Source organism: Ranitomeya imitator, chromosome 6 (genome assembly GCF_032444005.1).
Source record: "Ranitomeya imitator isolate aRanImi1 chromosome 6, aRanImi1.pri, whole genome shotgun sequence".
NCBI lineage: Eukaryota > Metazoa > Chordata > Amphibia > Anura > Dendrobatidae > Ranitomeya > Ranitomeya imitator.
Genome location: NC_091287.1, coordinates 446311512 through 446331896, shown reverse-complemented (window position 1 = coordinate 446331896; position 20385 = coordinate 446311512). Strand labels below are relative to the sequence as shown.

General features: G+C 43.9%; 1 protein-coding gene across 3 annotated transcripts in view; it reads right to left on the bottom strand.

Moving 5' to 3' along the window:
* LOC138642859 (protein kinase C delta type-like) overlaps positions 1-20385 on the bottom strand; it is a 112148-nt gene that overhangs the window by 70649 nt on the left and 21114 nt on the right. For 2 of the 3 annotated variants that reach the window (XR_011314107.1, XM_069731411.1), the window contains exon 2: positions 5211-5383. The exons of the other annotated variant lie outside the window; for it this stretch is intronic. The gene's annotated coding sequence lies outside the window, so the exon portion shown is untranslated. The remainder of the gene's footprint in view (positions 1-5210; positions 5384-20385) is intronic. 3 annotated transcript variants of the gene reach the window in all.

Genomic DNA, 20385 nt, shown 5'->3' with positions numbered 1-20385 from the left:
GACTATGATATTAAATATTCATAAAAATTTGATTATTTCTTTGATTTGGCAGGCATTTAGATTTCTCTACAGCTTTTCACACTGCTAATTTTAATCCAACAAATTATGTGGAAGAAAACAGTATGCAGCCTAAAAAGTGTTCAGAATTCACTCCGACAATGAGCACGTTAAGGAAGTAATGATCCATCGCAACCAAAACTTTGAAAACGTCTTGTAAGAAATACAGAATGGGCAAAACCAATTCCAATTTTTGATTTGTCATAAAAAAAAGAAACCCAGTACATTTAGTCTATTTCTCCACATAAAACTAAATGGATATTCTAGTTTTAGGAAAAAATCTTTTTCTTTATAATATTGTAATATAGACAGTATTGTTATAGTGAAGAATGGTTTGATGAATTTTACCATTTCTTTTATGTTATTTAAATACTGTAGCTTTCTGTATTAATTTCTCATTGTTTTAAGATCTCCGCTTTCTGTCTTTCCATAAAAACCTTTATTGGTTTTTGTACTTGACGTGTGATGTAACAAAACGAGTTGTCTCTCATGAGCATGAATAAACGTTATCCTGTGGGAGCAAAGAACGAATGTTTCTACTGAATAACTGCAAGCACAGATCATCATGTGAAGAATTGAAAAAAATGGAAAGTATATTAGAAAATTGTATAACACACTACAATATTCATTACACACAAGAAAAAAAATAACACTTATTTGCTGAAACTAGAACAGTTCTTTATTTAAAATTGACTCCATGAAAAAGGGTACTTTAACCCCTTTACCCTCAAGGGTGGTTTGCACGTTAATGACCGGGCCAATTTTTACAATTCTGACCATTGTCCCTTTATCTATAATATAACGCTGGGAGCGTCACTCTGTCCGAAGCCTTTATAGACTGCGCTGGCGCAAGCGCCGGCGCAGTCTGGCCCCCACAGAGTGACGCTCCCAGGAGATCGCGGTATGCGTAAGCCCTGAACGCATACCGCGATCTCCACCGGAGAGTCAGGGACCGTGGACGCGCCAGGAGGGAGGGTAAGTATATTCACCTGTCCTCCGTTCCAGCGCTGCGTGCGGCTCCGGCTCCTCTGCTGTGACAGAGTCCAGTCACAGGAAGAGGAGCCGCAGTGTGTGTTCAAGAAAATGGCGCCGGAAAGCGCGGACTGCGCAGGCGCCGATTCCTGCTGCCGGAATCGGCGCCTGCGCAGTCCGCGCTTTCCGGTGCCATTTTCTTGAAGACACACTCCGGCTCCACTGCAGGTGTGTCTTCAAGAAAATGGCGCCGGAGAGCGCCAGTCCGCGCTTTCCGGCGCCATTTTCTTGAAGACACACCTGCAGTGGAGCCGGACGATAGGTGAGTATGGTATTTTTTTTTTTTTATATGGCAGCAGCATACGGGGGCATATAATACAATAGTGGCGCAGGATGGGAGCAGCACATGACAGAACGGGCGCAGTATGGCAGCAGCACATGACAGAACGGGCGCAGGATGGCAGCAGAGCATGACAGAACGGGCGCAGGATGGCAGCAGCACATGGCAGAACGGGCGCAGGATGGCAGCAGCGCATGACAGAACGGGCGCAGGATGGCAGCAGCACATGACAGAACGGGCGCAGGATGGCAGCAGCCCATGACAGAACGGGCGCAGGATGGCAGCAGCACATGACAGAACGGGCGCAGGATGGCAGCAGCACATGACAGAACGGGCGCAGGATGGCAGCAGCACATGACAGAGCGGGCGCAGGATGGCAGCAGCACATGACAGAACGGGCGCAGGATGGCAGCAGCGCATGACATAACGGGCGCAGGATGGCAGCAGGATGGGAGCAGCACATGACAGAACGGGCGCAGGATGGCAGCAGCGCATGACAGAGCGGGGGCGCAGGATGGGAGCAGCACATGACAGAACGGGTGCAGGATGGGAGCAGCACATGACAGAACGGGCGCAGGATGGCAGCAGCGCATGACAGAACGGGCGAAGGATGGCAGCAGCACATGACAGAACGGGCGCAGGATGGCAGCAGGGCATGACAGAACAGGCGCAGGATGGCAGCAGCACATGACAGAACGGGCGCAGGATGGCAGCAGCGCATGACATAACGGGCGCAGGATGGCAGCAGGATGGGAGCAGCACATGACAGAACGGGCGCAGGATGTCAGCACCGCATGACAGAACGGGGGCGCAGGATGGGAGCAGCACATGACAGAACGGGCGCAGGATGGGAGCAGCACATGACAGAACGGGCGCAGGATGGCAGCAGCGCATGACAGAACGGGCGCAGGATGGCAGCAGCACATGACAGAACGGGCGCAGGATGGCAGCAGCACATGACAGAACGGGCGCAGGATGGCAGCAGCACATGACAGAACGGGCGCAGGATGGCAGCAGCACATGATGGAGACCATATACCAATTTAAATGCTCGCCACCCGGGCGTAGAACGGGTTCAATAGCTAGTGAGGTTATAACTCTGGAATGCTTTAACGGATCCCGGTGATTCTGATTATGTTTTCTCGTGACATATTGAACTTCATGATCGTGGCAAAATGTCTTTGATATGACTTGCGTTTATTCTAAAAAAAAATGGAAATTTGGCAAAAATTTAGAAAATTTCGCAATTTTTCAAATTTGAATTTTCATGCCCTTAAATCACACAGATATGTCCCACAAAATACTTAATAAGTAACATTTCCTACATATCTACTTTACATCAGCACAATTTTTTTTTTTAAAGTTGACCAGCGATTTCTGATTTTTACAACACCATTGTTTTTAGGGACCACATCTCATTTGAAGTCACTTTGAGGGATCTATATGATAGAAAATACCCAAAAGTGACACCATTATAAAAATTGCACCTTTCAAGGTGCTCAAAACCACATTCAAGAAGTTTATTAACCCTTCAGGTGCTTAGCAGCAATATTTGGAATGTTTTAAAAAAATGAACATTTAACTTTTTAACACAAAATTTACTTCAGATCCAAGTTGTTTTATTTTACCAAAGGTAATAGGAGAAATTGAACCCCAAAAGTTGTTGTGCAATTTGTCTTGAGTACACTGATACCCCATATGTGGGGGTAAACCACTTGGAAGAGAAGGAGTGCCGTTTGACTTTTTAATGCAAAATTGGCTGGAATTGATATCAGACACCATGTCGTGTTTGGAGAGCTCCTGATATGCCTAAACAGTGGAAACTCCCACAAGTGACACCATTTTGGAAAGTAAACCCCCTAAGGAACTTATCTATATGTATGGTGTGCACTTTGAACCCCAATTTTTTCACAGAAGTATATAATGTAGAGCCATGAAAATAAAAAAAAATAATTTTTTTCCCACAAAAATTATCTTTTAGCCCGCAATTTTTTATTTTCCCAAGGGTATCCGGAGAAATTGGAACCCAAAAGTTGTTGTGCAATTTGTTCTGAGTACGCTGATACCACATATTTAGGGGGAACCATCGTTTGGGCGCATGACAGAGGTCGGAAGAGAAGTAGTAATGGTTTGGAATGCAGACTTTGATGGAATGGTCTGCGGGCATCATGTTGCGTTTGCAGAGCCACTGATGTGCCTAAACAGTAGAAACCCCCCACAATGTACATCATTTTGGAAACTAGACCCCCCAAAGAACTCATCTAGTTGTGTTGTGAAAACCTGAAACCTCCAAGTGTTTCACTAAAGTTTATAACGCAGAGCCATGAAAATAAGAAATCATATTTTTTCCACAAAAATGATTTTTTAGCCCCCAAATTTTTATTTTCCCAAGGGTAGCAGGAGAAATTGGACCCTAAAAGTTGTTGTCCAATTTGTCCTGAGTACGCTAATGCCCTATATGTGGGGGTGAACCACTGTTTGGGTGCACGGCAGAGCTTGGAAGGGAAGAAGCACCGTTTGACTTTTTCAACGCAGAATTGGCTGGAATTGAGATCGGATGCCATGTCACATTTGGAGAGCCCCTGATGTGCCCAATTCTAACTCCAACCCTAACTCCAACACACCCCTAACCCTAATCCCAACCTTAATCATAACCCTAACCACATCCCTAACCCGAACACACCCCTAACCCTAATCACAACCCTAAGCCCAACACACCCCTAACACCAATACACCCGTAACCCTAATCCCAACCCTTACCATAAGCCTAATCACACCCCTAACCCTGACACCACCTAACCCTAATCCCAACCCTAACCATAATCCCAACCCTAACCCTAATCCAAACCCTAACTTTAGCCCCAACCTTAACCCAAACTTTAGCCCCAGTTGACCCTAATTTTAGTCCTAACCCTAACTTTAGCCCCAACCATAACCCTAACTTTAGCCCTAACCCTAATGGGAAAATGGAAATAAATACATTTTTTTTAATTTTATTATTTTTTCCTAACTAAGGGAGTTATAAAGGGGGGTTTGATTTACTATTTATAGCGGGTTTTTATGTTTGGCAGCTGTCACGCTAAAAGACGCTTTTTATTGCAAAAAATAGTTTTTGCATCACCACATTTTGAGAGCTATAATTTTTCCATATTTTGGCCCACAGAGTCAAGTGAGGTCTTGTTTTTTGTGGGATGAGTTGACGTTTTTATTCGTACCATTTTCGGGCACATAACATTTTTTGATCACTTTTTATTACGATTTTTGGGAGATAGAAAGTATCACATCGTGTTGTTCTGAGGGAAGCACGCAGGGAGCCCCCTCCCTGCGCAATGCTTCTCTATGATCGCAGTGTTGCAGGGGTTAAAGTACCGGGAGCAGTCCATGACTGATGTTGTGAGAATCAGCTGACACCCGGCCTCGATCGGCCTACACCACCCGTGTGCATGGCCGATCGGCTTCGACGTACTATCCCATCCATGGTCATACGGGCCCAGTCCACATGGACGGGATAGTATGTTGGATGTCAGAAAGTGGTTAAGGGAACATGACAGCTAATACATCCTGTCCAATCCACGGGCAGCATGCATCAGGCACTGGCTGTTAGGCTTCAGCCATATACTGTATTCCTGAAATCATTACAGCCAGTGTCTGATACATGTTGCTCGCGGATAGGGCAATATGCTGCCAGGTTCACTTTAAATTTGCTAAACTTATTTTAATGGGTTTATTTAGGTAAGAGGAGTAATGTCCTATTCCTGAACTAAAGGACAAAATAGGAGCCCTCCATGGTGAAGTCATGCTTGGTGATAAGAAACAGCATAGACTAGATGGAATCTGCTCACCTGGTGGAGTTGTGCAGGTCAGACCCAACTCTGATGAGAGGAGTAGTGAAGTAGCACATCTGTTGTTCTATTGTGTGTCCGGGTTTTGATACTCATCAGTAGGTCAGCCATGTAATTTCTTTGAATCACGGCTTCCATTATCAGATGCTTTATATACTTCTTTGTATGATAGCCTGAGAAAGAAATCAGATCGATTTTGAAACAGGTTACAGTCTTTTAATAAATTTCCGATGTTTTTCTAAACCAAAACTATTTTGCACAACTATTTCACAGTTATAGATAGGTATATCTATATTATTCAAATATACTAAGGGAAATTGTCTGTGAACTCCCCAAGTCAGTCTTTCATGCTCAAAAATCTAGATTTGGATAATTTGTTTTATCTGTTTATCTGTAACAGGGAATGTATTAAAAGGAGCATTAAATAGAAAATGGGAAATGATTTCCTATTTCTTAATCACGTGTAGTATAGAACAAGGCGTCATCAGTAATAAGGAATAAGGCCCCCAAATACATTAGACTAAAGTTGGCCAGACCCACTGATATCAGAGGGATCACCGAACAGTCTCATATTTAGGGGCACTCCCAACTCTCGCTCGACATCCTTTCCGTTAGTTTGAATTGTAACACCAATTCTTTAGTTACTAAGGAGAGAAGCTACGAACATAACTGTTTGGCTGCAGCTTTTTCCATTCTCTCCTTTGAAAACACAAACATTTCTTGGCCAACAGTGCGCTTGTTTGTATGGCGAAGTCTGGAGAGGTAGTTGATAGCTGACTATTAGAGATGGATGGATCCTTGATGTTTGGGTCTGGCGAGTTCGGCTGAACAGCTAAAAATAAGTTCTCGTTTGGGTACCAGAACAGTACCTGGTTGCGAACTCGAACCCGGACCCCATTCACTTTTAAATAATTAAAAAAAACAATCACAATATCTTGCAAGTACATAGAACAAATTCAGGCAGCACAACTCATTAATAATGTATGTAAGCTGGCCACGCATCATCCAAGTATCCAGTAGGGAAAAGTAGAACAGTATATTATTGCAGGTTTCCAAAACAAACAAAGAAGAAAGTTTGACCGCACAGCTGCTGTGAGATCAGTGTGCTGACAACAATGCCTCCAGGCATGAGCCTGACATCCCAGTAGAGGTGCTCGTACGGAAAGCAGGTATGATCCAACAAGAAATCTGAAGAGAAGTAAGGCAACACTCACCGGTCCAGTGTGGTGCAACAATCTTTATTCAAGCCTTTAAAACGCCATCACATAGACGGCCCGGGACAGTGGAACAAGGGAGGAGGCGAGCAGGATGTGACGACGGCCGTTTCGCACCTATGTCAGCGCTTCAACGGGTCTCAGAGACCCGTTGAAGCGCTGACATATGCGCGAAACGGCCGTCGTCACATCCTGCTCACCTCCTCCCTTGTTCCACTGTCCCGGGCCGTCTATGTGATGGCGTTTTAAAGGCTTGAATAAAGATTGTTGCACCACACTGGACCGGTGAGTGTTGCCGTACTTCTCTTCAGATTTCTTATTATTGCAGGTTTGCCTCAACCACAGATTTAATACAAAATTCCAGACCCAATAAAAACACCCATTTTGCCATTTTTATGCATTACATGCAATGTTTTAGGCCAAGAGACCCTTCATCAGGCAGGGTGCATCAAAAGGTCATGAGGGTCCTGGTGAAAAGTCACTGGTGTCCTTTTTATTATGGTCTTGACAGTACGTAAAATGCGAGTGGGCTTCAGTGAACCATTGGCCAAATATTTTTCATTTTATTGGTCATAGAAAGACAACCACTGATGTACAGTTGTGCAGAGAAACCCCTGACAGACAACTCCCTCTATCTCAGATTCCTGAAATCCAATGAGTACAATATGAGGGAGGTAGATATGTGAGATAACAGTATCTTCAGGCTTTGAGTTTGATCGATATATGGTAATTCTAAAGGTTAATCATTGAAAACATGATTCTATGATTGTAACATTACGTATTGTGATGCAGTGACCCCTGTTACAGCTAGGGAGCACTGTATGTTTTCCTCAGAATACGCATGGAGGCCATGGGAGTGCATGAGAGTGAATGGCAGTCGCAGGAGTAACTGTGATAGTGAGATAGTGACCGGCGTCATTGTGAATGGCCGGAATGTGTCGCAGAGAAGATGCTCTGCGCTGTAAGCCAGTAATGTTGTTCTGGGACCTGTAGTCCCACAAGTGTTTGTGAAGTTTAAAGGGAGGCTTACAGGGTTAGTCGGAGAGCTGGGCAGGTCTGGCTAACCACACACCTTCCACCTGTGAGAGTGGCTACTGTGATATAATGTGACCAGGGTTCTGGTCACATGGTCGGTGTGCAAGGTCCTGGATGGCCTGTGTGTTGGAATGTCCTGGGAGTAGGACTGGATTCCTGAAGAGCACATGGAGAGTGTATGGACCTGAATGGTCTGTGTTCTAAGGTCCTGCGAGACAGGCCCGTGTGTTGGAAGGCCCTAGAAGTGGACTTCCTGAAGAGCACATGGAGAGGCCGTATGTTCATAGTCTGTGACGGCACTGTATTGGGGAAGCTACCATTCCTTCTGCGGGTCTGGACTGTCGTGAGTGCCCTGGTCTCAGTAAGGCAGTTTTCCCAGGAGAGAGGACTGACAAGGAGACAGCGTGTGGAGCAGGAGCTCCAGGAAGGTAACCCAGAGTTGGGGAACTGTGTGCACTGATGAAGGTCAGTTAATGAACTGTGCGGTCACCCATGGTAACTGGACAGAGTAAGGTCCAGCATATTTAGAGACTGCAACTTAATGACATGAAATGAAGTATCTGCGTTAAAGCTGTATAATATGAAGTGCTATGGACTATGTGTTAGGTCTGTGATATGCATCATGGCCTACGGTGCGGTTTATTTTGTTTAAATAAATCGGAATACGCTGTTTTTGTGAGAAAACGTTCCTGTGTGCTTTATTCCCGTTGCTAAGCGAGTATCCCCCAATGCACTCAGGGAGCACTATCTTACAATATATAAAAATATTCAGATGTATATATTTAAATATATATTTATTCATTTGAATGGGTCTACGTGTGTCAGTGTCTCCGGTAAGTGAGAAAACTGTCAGTACACATACCGGAGACACTGACGTATGAAAAAGGCCTTAGGCTGTGTGCTGTTGTTTACTTACAATGAAGGTTATAGCACTAGGGCATTTTCACAGGCAGGCCTGGTGCTCATGTGAATAGCTTTCTGACCACTCCCCCTCCTCTGATAAGCAGCTTACTGTCAATATACAATGTACATGGACAGCTGGTGGTATGGGCGGGGTAAGCTTTATCGGCTCTGCTACATGCTGTATCTAAAAACTCCTATTGTATTAGAACTACTGCATTTGAAGACACCAAAATCAAAGCCTTAATGGCAAAATATATATACTGCATAGTGCAAGATTCTGGCATGTCTTAGCAGATGGTATGGTGCGCTTTAAATGCAAGGAAATAACAGAAAGATGACTTGCATATCCAAGAGACTGGTGTAAAATGTGGTCCTGGTGTCCCAACATACGTTTCACCCTTACTTCTTCAGGAGCCGTGTTAGAAAAGGAGCAGAAAGGTGGGTATGTATAGGTAAATGTATGTGTTAATTAACCAGTAGTGAAAAACAAGATTATATGCTCTCATTGGTTCTCTTAGTGGTATTCATTGCTCTCAAATGAGGTAGCAAAAACCTGGTGAAAAATTCACTTGCACGACGATCGCCGTTGGGTGTTCAGTGATTCTGACATCTGACACCCAGCACTCAATGCCAGGAGTGATGCCTGCACTGCCGCCAGCAGATTAACCCCCTAAATGCTTCAATTGATGTTAATTGCAGTATTTAGAAGGCAGGCAGAGGGAGGGAACCCTCTTTGCCCTCCAATCGGCACACCAGGCTCTAGTAATTTAGTAAGATCACATGCAGTTCTGCATGGACAGTTGAAAAGCATAGTGATGCTCATGCATTGCTATGCTTTATAACTGTGATCAGAGTACTGAAAGTCAAAAAAGTAAAAAAAAAAAAAGTTGTACAAATATTTAAAAAAAAACACAAAACAACAAAAAAAAAATATATTTTTAGTAAAAAAAAGAACAAAAAAATACAGATTTTTGGTATCGCCACGTCTAGGAAAACCTGTCCTATAAAAGTGTCACACTAGTTAACCCCTTTAGTGAACACCATAAAAAAAAATAAAAAACGAGGCAAAAAACGATGCTTTATCATCATACCACCATACAAAAAGTGGAATAAAACATGATCAAAAATATGAATGCAAATAAAAGTGCTATGGCTGTAAACATCATTTTGTCCCGCAAAAAAACCCCAAAAAACAAGCTGCCATAGCGCTCCATCAGCAAAAAAATACAAAAGTTATAGCTCTCAGAACAAAGCATTGCAAAATATTGTTTTTCGATAAAGTAGTTTTTATTGTGTAAATATAAATGTGATATGGCAATTGTACAGACCTGAGGAATAACGTTATCACATGCGTAACGGCATCAAAACTCCCCACAATAACTAATTCTCGAATTGCTCGTTTTTGTTTATTCTGCCTCCTAAAAATTGGAATACAAAATGACCAAAAAATGATATGTACCCAAAAATGATACCAATAAAAACATCAACTCTTCCCTCAAAAAACAAGCCCTCACATGACTCTGTCGGTAGAAACATGAAAAATTATAGATATCAAAATATGGTGATGCAAAAACTAGTTTCTGAAAAAGTGTCGTTTAGTTTATGGGTGCATGTCTCCAGAAGCATGAGCTGGTCACTACAACATACTGGTCACTACAACATACTGGTCACTACAACGTACTGGTCACTACAACATACTGGTCACTACAACATACTGGTGGTCACTACAATGTACTGGGGACTGCAATGTACTGGTACAGCAGATTGAAAGTTTCACTCAGCAGCATCCACTGCTGCTTGTTTCTGGAAAACACCCATAGAGTCAAAATCGTCACTACACCTGTAAATAAATTCCCAAAGGAGTATAATCTTCAAAATGGGGTCACCTGATTTGACTCTTCTAGCACTTAGGGGCTCTGTATATGGAGTCAGCAAACTATTATAGGAAAATCTGCTCTACAGTAGGCAAATAACACTCCGTCCCTCCTGAGTCTCACTGTATGGCTAAGCAGCACTGTGGGGTATTTCCATGTTCAGCAGAAATTGTGGGACAAATCTTGGTGCCATATTTGCCCACTTCACAGTGTGAAAATGTAAAATCTGGGGCTAAAACTACATTTTTGTGGTAAAAATGTAACTATTTTTTCTTCACTGCCCAATGGTATAAAATTATGTGACATACCTGTGGTTTCAATATGATCTCTGCACCTCTAGATGAATTCATTGAGAGGTGTAGTTTTTAAAATGGGGTCACTTATGGGGAGTTCTGCTGTTCTGTAACCTGAGGGGCTCCCTAGTGGGTCATGGCACCCACAAACCATAACAGTAAAATCTGCACTATAATATGGCGCTCTTTTCCTTCTGAGTTTTACACAGTGCCTGAAAAGCATTTTTTTTATTACACCGATGGTATTGGCGCACTCAGGAGAAATTTTTACAACAAACTGAGTGTTTTTTTTTCCTATTAGACCTTAGAAAAATTAAAAGCTTGGAGCTAAAACAACATTTTAGTGGTAAAAATTCAAATATTCTTTTTTCACGTCTCAATGGTATAAATTTCTGTGAGGCACATGTGGTGTCAATATGATCCCTGACACTGTAGATGAATTCATTGGGGCTGTAGTTTGTAAAATAAGGTCTCATTTGGGGATCTTCTGCTTTTCTGGCACCTCAGAGGCTTTGCCAATGTGACATGGTACCCTCAAACCATTCCAGCAAAATCTGAACTCCAATATGGCGCTTCTTCTTTTCTGAGTATTTTACTGTGCCTCAAAAGTAGTTTTTGACCTTATAAGGGGTATCAGTGTACTCAGGAGAAATTGCACAACAAATTTTGGGGTCCATTTTCTAATGCTATCTTTGTGAAAATAAAAAAATGTTGGCCTAGGTAATAATTTTGTTAGAAAAATGTGATATTTATTTTCACAACTCAATGTTATAAACTTCTGTGAAGCACCTTGGGGTTTCTGGTGCTCATCACACATCTAGATACATTCCATAAGGAGTCTAGTTTCCAAAATGGGGTCACTTGTTGGGGGTTTCCACTGTTTAGGCACATCAAGGGCTCTCCAAATGCAGTATGGCATCCGCTCTAGATTACAGCTAAATTTTAGTTTAAAACCCAAACGGTGCTCCTCCCCTCCCGAGTCCTGCTGTGCACTCAAACAATAATTTCCCCCCCACATATGGAGTATGATATTGTCATGCTCAGGAGAAATTGCACAACAAATTTTGGAGTCCATTCTGAAAATAAAGAAATGTGGGTCTAAATTTAAATCTTTGTGAAAAAAAGTAAAACGTCTATTTTTTCCTTTCACATTGCAAAAATTCCTGTGAAGCAACTGAAGGGTTAATAAACTTCTTGAATGTGGTTTTGAGCACCTTGAGGGTGCAGTTTTAGAAAGGTGTTTTCTGTTATATAGGCCCGTCAAAGTCACTTCAAATGTGATGTGGTCCCTAAAAAATGGTTTTGTAAGTTTTGTTGGAAAAATGAGAAGTCACTCACTGGTCAACTTTTAACCCTTATAACTTCATAACAAAAAAAATTGTTTCAAAAATTGTGCTGATGTAAAGTAGGCATGTGGAAAATGTTACTTATTAACCATGTTGTGTGACATAAGTCCCTTTAACACAGGTGTTTTCATTTGTCCATCTATCACCTTTAGGGTGCAGCTTTATTTTCTGCCCTACAGCTGGCGTTTCCTGCAGGTAATAGATTCATTTGGATTTTCTGACACGCTGTTTATCTTTAGTAAGGAGGCAGTATATTTGTTTACAGTACTTGCTTTATTCTGTTTGGCATTTCATTATTTTCTTTACTCACTCTGAATTCTTTCCTTTGTTCAGCACATTTCTCCTCTTGTAGTTAATTCCCATTTTGCTCTCCCCTCCAGTTCTTTAGAAGGAACGTGAAGCAACTCCACGGCCATTTAGGCAACTTAAATCAGAGTTGCCATCTCCTAGTTCTGTGGTTAGGGCTATCTCTACCCGCAGACATCAATAGAGACTGCGGTGTCAGGATATCTAGTACGTTCCTAGACCTGGGAGAGTCAATTGTTTTTTTTTAATATTTTATCTAGAAATCCTGAGTGAGTTGCAACACAGGAATAACAGAAATGCTGCCTCCTGCTAATACAGACAGTACCAGACGGTGGTGCTGGATGTTGTGACGTGTTGAGTAAGGTTTTCCCCATTTTGGCCATGCTAACCCTCCCTTCCGAGGTAGTACCAGTGTCCCAGTTGTGTTGGTGACTTCGTACTCCTCCTCTGCCTTGTGCTTCCAATAAGCCCCCGCTTTCAGGTCAGGAACCAGGATGCCGTCAGTGGTGCCTCTACCAGCGTGCGCTTGTAATTCCACATTTTCTGATCACGCTCTAGTGACAGAAGTAAGGAAGGCATGGTGCGCTTGTAGGGTGGATTCAGCAGGGGGGCCACTCTGTACAAGTGCTGATTACTATCTGGGCAACTCAGCGGTCATTGTGCAAGCACAGCAGCATTTATTGGCTCATGTGTGTTAGGCTGCCAAAGGCAACGGCAAGCTGTCCTCGGTGAGAGGTGTATTGTTTGTGTCCTCTGTATGACCCCTACCACGTTCCTGTGACACCTGTGAGCTGCTTTGAGTGCCACTCTGATGTGAACATGGTTCCTCCTTCTCATCCTCCATGTTTCTTCCTCCTGGCCTATGTGCACCAGAGCAAGGTGTTTCATTTGGGTGCATAGCAGGCACAGATTGACCACGTCCTCTTTCTCCTTGCAGCAACTACACCACCAGCAGCAACACGGGCACTGTTGTGAATTCTGTTGTCGAACTCCCTCCTGTGGTCGTGAATGGTACTTCGGTGAGTTCTGTCTATGGGCTTCCTCTGGTGGCTATGAGTGAAGCTGCTGCTTCTGAGGTTCCTTACACAGGTGACGTGGTTTATCCTTTGGTTGGCTTCTCTATTTAACTCCACTCAGATCGTTACTCCATGCCAGCTGTCAATGTTTTAGCATTGGTTCAGTTCGCTCCTGGATCTGCCTGGTGACCTGTCTTCTCCTGCAGAAGCTAAGTTCCTTATTGTTATTTTTGCTCATTGTTTCTTTGTCCAGCTGGTTATCCTGATTTTGTCTTGCTAGCTGGAAGGTCTGGGATGCAGAGTGGCACCCCCCGCACCGTGAGTCGGTGCGGAGGACCCTTTTGCACACTCTGCGTGGTCTTTTGTAGGTTTTTGTGCTGACCGCAAAGATTCCTTTCCTATCCTCTGTCTATTTAGTAAGTCTGGCCTCCCTTTGCTGTAACCTATTTCATTTCTGCGTTTGTGACTTTCATCTTTACTCACAGTCATTATATGTGGGGGGCTGCCTATTCCTTTGTGGAATTTCTCTGAGGCAAGGTAGGCTTTATTTTTTATCTCTAGGGCTAGCTAGCTCTGAGGCTGTGACGAGGCGCCTAGTGAGCATCAGGAGCGCTCCACGGCTATTTCTAGTGTGTGTGATAGGATTAGGGCTTGCGGTCAGCAGAGCTCCCACATCCCAGAGCTCGTCCTGTATGAGTTTAACTATCAAGTCGGGTGCTCCTAATCACCAGGTCATAACAGGGCACATACCCAATTTAAAACTCTTCTCATTCTTTGCACCCTAAAAAGTGCAGACTATTATACTGCCTGATTACAGAGAGAGTGGCCAGCAGATTATTACACTGCCTGTATGCAGAGTCCCCCCACAGAGCCTGTTTTCAGAGTCCCTCCAAAAAAATAAATAAAAAAAGACAAACACAAAAACTGTGTTTGTTACTTCCTCCTCCTCCTCTTCCACCTACACCACCACGTCCCCCTCCACCTCCTATTCCACATGGACCTCCACCTCCTGGTTCATGATTAACATTTTTATTTTTTTATTCTGTTATTTTAAGTCATTTTCCTATCCACATTTGTTTGCAGGGCAATTCTCCTGCTCTTAACCCTATTTTGCTTTCTTTTGCAGCCCCTTAGTCCTTACTATGACCATTCTAAAGTCATTTTTAACCCCTTCCCGGCCTTTGACGCCACGCAGGCGTCATGAAAGTCGGTGCCAATCCGACCCATGACGCCTATGTGGCGTCATGGTAAGATCGCGTCCCTGCAGATCCGGTGAAAGGGTTAACTCCAATTTCACCCGATCTGCAGGGACAGGGGGAGTGGTAGTTTAGCCCAGGGGGGGTGGCTTCACCCCCCCCCCGTGGCTACGATCGCTCTGATTGGCTGTTGAAACTGAAACTGCCAACCAGAGCGATATGTAATATTTCACCTATTAAAACTGGTGAATATTACAATCCAGCCATGGCTGCAATATCATCGGCCATGGCTTGAAACACTAATGTGCCCCCACCCCACCCAACCGATCGCCCCCCCAAGCCACCGATCTGTCCGGTACACTGCTTCGGCTCCCCTCCGTCCTGTGCTACGCTCCCCCCATGGTCTTGTCCGCTCCCCCATGCTCCAATCACCCCCCCGTGCTCTGATCCAACCCCCCGCGCTCCAATCCACCCCCCGTGCTCCGATCCACCCCCCCTGCTGCGATCCACCCCCCTGCGCTCCGATCCACCCCCCGCGCTCCGATCCACCCCCCCTGTGCTCCGATCCCCCCCCCCCGTGCTCTACCCCACCCCATCATACTTACCGATCCTCCCGGGGTCCGTCCGTCTTCTCCCTGGGCGCCGCCATCTTCCAAAATGGCGGGCGCATGCGCAGTGCGCCCGCCGAATCTGCCTGCCGGCAGATTCGTTCCAAAGTGCATTTTGATCACTGAGATATCATCTATCACAGTGATCAAAATAAAAAAAATAGTAAATGACCCCCCCCCCATTTGTCACCCCCATAGGTAGGGACAATAAAATAATAAAGATTTTTTTTTTTTTCCACTAAGGTTAGAATAGGGTTAGGGTTAGGGTACGGTATGTGCACACGTATTCTGGTCCTCTGCGGATTTTTCCACTGCGGATTTCATAAATCCGCAGTGCTAAACCGCTGCGGATTTATGGCGGATTTACCGCAGTTTTTCTGCACATTTCACTGCAGTTTTACAACTGCGATTTCCTATTGGAGCAGTTGTAAAACCGCTGCGGAATTTGCAGAAAGAAGTGACATTCTGCGGAATGTAAACCGCTGCGTTTCCGTGCAGTTTTTCTGCAGCATGTGTACAGCGATTTTTGTTTCCCATAGGTTTACATTGAACTGTAAACTCATGGGAAACTGCTGCGGATCCGCAACATTTTCCGCAGCGTGTGCACATACCTTTAGAATTAGGCTATGTGCACATGGTGCGGATTTGGCTGCGGATCCGCAGCGGATTGGCCGCTGAGGATTCGCAGCAGTGTTCCATCAGGTTTACAGTACCAAGTAAACCTATGTAAAACCAAATCCGCTGTGCCCATGGTGCGGAAAATACAGCGCGGAAACGCTGCGTTGTATTTTCCGCAGCATGTCAATTCTTTGTGCGGATTCCACAGCGTTTTACACCTGTTCCTCAATAGGAATCTGCAGGTGAAATCCGCACAAAAAACACTGGCAATCTGCGGTAAATCCGCAGGTAAAACGCAGTGCCTTTTACCCGCGGATTTTTCAAAAATGGTGCTGAAAAATCTCACACGAATCCGCAACGTGGGCACATAGCCTTAGGGTTAGGGTTGGAATTAGGGTTGTGGTTAGGGTTAGGGGTGTGTTGGGGTTAGGGTTGTGGTTAGGGGTGTGTTGGGGTTAGGGTTGTGATTAGGGTTATGGCTACAGTTGGGATAAGGGTTGGGGGTGTGTTGGGGTTAGTGTTGGAGGTAGAATTGAGGGGTTTCCACTGTTTAGGCACATCAGGGGTCTCCAAACGCAACATGGCGCCACCATTGATTCCAGCCAATCTTGTATTCAAAAAGTCAAATGGTGCTCCCTCACTTCCGAGCCCCAACGTGCGCCCGAACAGTGGTTTACCCCCACATATGGGGTACCAGCATACTCAGGACAAACTGCGCAACAATTATTGGGGTCCAATTTCTCCTGTTACCCTTGTGAAAATAAAAAATTGCTTGCTAAAACATCATTTTTGAGGAAAGAAAAATGATTTTTTATTTTCACGGCTCTGCGTTGTAAATGTCTGTGAAGCACTTGGGGGTTCAAAGTGCTCACCACATATCTAGATAAGTTCCTTGGGGGGTCTAGTTTCTAAAATGGGGTCACTTGTGAGGGTTTCTACTGTTTAGGCACACCAGGGGCTCTGTAAACGCAACGTGACGCCCGCAGACCATTCCATCAAAGTGCATTTCAAAAGTCACTACTTCCCTTCTGAGCCCCGACGTGTGCCCAAACAGTGGTTTACCCCCACACATGGGGTATCAGCGTACTCAGGAGAAACTGGACAACAACTTTTGGTGTCCAATTTCTCCTGTAACTCTTGGGAAAATAAAAAATTCTGGGCTAAATAGTAACATAGTAACATAGTAACATAGTTAGTAAGGCCGAAAAAAGACATTTGTCCATCCAGTTCAGCCTATATTCCATCATAATAAATCCCCAGATCTACGTCCTTCTACAGAACCTAATTGTATGATACAATATTGTTCTGCTCCAGGAAGACATCCAGGCCTCTCTTGAACCCCTCGACTGAGTTCGCCATCACCACCTCCTCAGGCAAGCAATTCCAGATTCTCACTGCCCTAACAGTAAAGAATCCTCTTCTATGTTAACTGGACAACAACTTTTGGGGTCAAATTTCTCCTGTTACCTTTGGGAAAATAAAAAATTGCAGGCTAAAAGATCATTTTTGAGAAAATAATTTTTATTTTTTTATTTTCATGGCTCTGCGTTATAAACTTCTGTGAAGCACTTGGGGGTTCAAAGTCCTCACCACACATCTAGATTAGTTCCTTTGGGGGTCTAGTTTCCAAAATGGGGTCATTTGTGGGGGATCTCCAATGTTTAGGCACACAGGGGCTCTCCAAACGTGACATGGTGTCCGCTAATGATTGGAGCTAATTTTCCATTTAAAAAGCCAAATGGCGTGCCTTCCCTTCCAAGCCCTGCCGTGCGCCCAAACAGTGGTTTACCCCCACATATGGGGTATCAGCGTACTCAGGACAAACTGGACAACAACATTTGGGGTCCAATTTCTCCTACTACCCTTGGCAAAATAGGAAATTCCAGGCTAAAAAATCATTTTTGAGGAAAGAAAAATTATTTTTTATTTTCATGGCTCTGCGTTATAAACTTCTGTGAAGCACCTGGGGGTTTAAAGTGCTCAATATGCATCTAGATAAGTTTCTTGGGGGGTCTAGTTTCCAAAATGGGGTCACTTGTGGGGGAGCTCCAATGTTTAGGCACACAGGGGCTCTCCAAACGCGACATGGTGTCCGCTAACGATGGAGATGATTTTTCATTCAAAAAGTCAAATGGCGCTCCTTCCCTTCCGAGCCTTACCATGTGCCCAAACAGTGGTTTACCCCAACATGTGAGGTATCGGTGTACTCACGAGAAATTGCCCAACAAATTTTAGGATCCATTTTATCCTGTTGCCCATGTGAAAATGAAAAAATTGAGGCTAAAAAAATTTTTTGTGAAAAAAAAGTACTTTTTCATTTTTACGGATCAATTTGTGAAGCATCTGGGGGTTCAAAGTGCTCACTATGCATCTAAATAAGTTCCTTGGGGCGTCTAGTTTCCAAAATGGGGTCACTTGTGGGGGAGCTCCAATTTTTAGGCACACGGGGGCTCTCCAAACGTGACATGGTGTCCGCTAAAGAGTGGAGCCAATTTTTCATTCAAAAAGTCAAATGGCGCTCCTTCCCTTCCAAGCAATGCCATGCGCCCAAACAGTGGTTTACCCCCACATATGAGGTATCAGCGTACTCAGGACAAATTGGACAACAACTTTCGTGGTTCAGTTTCTCCTTTTACCATTGGCAAAATAAAAAAATTGTTGCTAAAAGATAATTTTTGTGACTAAAAAGTTAAATGTTCATTTTTTCCTTCCATGTTGCTTCTGCTGCTGTGAAGCACCTGAAGGGTTAATAAACTTCTTGAATGTGGTTTTGAGCACCTTGAGGGGTGCATTTTTTAGAATGGTGTCACTTTTGGGTATTTTCAGCCATATAGACCCCTCAAACTGACTTCAAATGTGAGGTGGTCCCTCAAAAAAATGGTTTTGTAAATTTCGTTGTAAAAATGAGAAATCGCTGGTCAAATTTTAACCCTTATAACTTCCTAGCAAAAAAAATTTTGTTTCCAAAATTGTGCTGATGTAAAGTATACATGTGGGAAATGTTATTTATTAACTATTTTGTGTCACATAACTTTCTGGTTTAACAGAATAAAAATTCAAAATGTGAAAATTGTGAAATTTTCAAAATTTTCGCCAAATTTACATTTTTATCACAAATAAATGCAGAATTTATTGACCTAAATTTACCACTAACATGAAGCCCAATATGTCACGAAAAAACAGTCTCAGAACCGCTAGGATCCGTTGAAGCGTTCCTGAGTTATTACCTCATAAAGGGACACTGGTCAGAATTGCAAAAAACGGCCAGGTCATTAAGGTCAAAATAGGCTGGGTTATGAAGGGGTTAAAGCATCAAAATTTTTGATCACCATTGAGTTCTATTGGGTTTGGGTTTGGTGTCAAGTTCAGGTCAAGTTTTGATGTCTGAAACTGAACTTTGAACTAAAGTTTGGTTGAACCTTGCGAAGGCAAACATCTACGGGTCCGCTCATCCCTGGTCACAGGTCCTGCACCATGGTCACCATGGTCACACATGGTACTTACATTGTATCACCAAAGTATCTCTATGGCAAAAATTTCATGGCAGCATGAGGCTTCAAGATGTGCTGTTCAAGCTCTTTTGTACAAGCATCATGATACAGGCAACAATGAGAACTAAAGACACCATGATCAGCCAAGGAAACTTAGTGAAGCAGGCAAAAGGCACTTAATGCATACTTCCCTTGAAAATCAGAAGATGTGAACCGGTGTGATCAGCTCAGAACTTGCAGCAACCACTTCTTAATAGAAGAACTTGCCAGAGGCACAGGAGGTAGCCAAATTCCGACTCCAAAGCAGGTGGAATTGTGCACTTGGATGAGCAAAGGACCCTTGCACAGGATCCCTCTTCTGTCAATGTCCGCTTGTGAGGACAAATTTCCCCCCTGAAGACATCAATGCTACTGTGGTATAGATTGTGAATAATGTTTTGTTCCTGATAGGTTTTCTTGAGATAACAACTGTTAATTTATCTGTTGGCTGCAGTACTAACCAACGGCCACAAGATTTCAGTCTTCTTTTTCACTTTTGTATAGAATGTAGGTAAAAGGTGAAATCTGTAACACAGACAACATGCACAAAGACAGTGTGAGGGTTAACTTGAAGTACGGCCCATAGTGGGAGGGAATTCTGTGGATTCATAGGAGAGGGGACTCCATTTTAGTCAGTCAAGAAGAGTAAGACAAAGAGACAAGACAGGTTTTTGGTAGTGTGGAACTACAAGGCTCATGAGAAAAAGGATCTAGTTACAGAGGCAGCAGTATGACACAGGCAAGTGAGGAACCCTGCAAGAGAGAGACTTTGAAGTCCAGGAAGTCTACTGTCCAGTGAGAGGAGGGCCTTAGGATCAGGAAGTGCCCTGCTGAGGGTACTGAAGGTACTGTCCAGTGAGAAAGGGATCTTGTGGCAAGGTATCGCCCTGCTGTGGGTACTGAAACAGGGAGCATGTTTGTACGAGCGTCCCCTGGGACTGATATAAGCACGGTCACATGGTATCAAGGGATTGCAACACACGTGGACCCGTTTGACCCTACCCCTAAGAAAAATGCAGGCATTAAAGATCTCTCCTCATTATTGTGCCATACCTGTTGCCAGAAACAAATTGCAAACTGTAACTCTGAGAATGGAGTCGGTGTACTGTGTGGGAAGTGATGAAGAATGCATAATCTGTTACTCCCTGTTCACCTGTTTGACTGTGCATAAAAAGAACACTGTTTATAAAAGCTGGTTTGGCTTCTTGACTGAGAGGGTTAATGGGACGGTTCTGC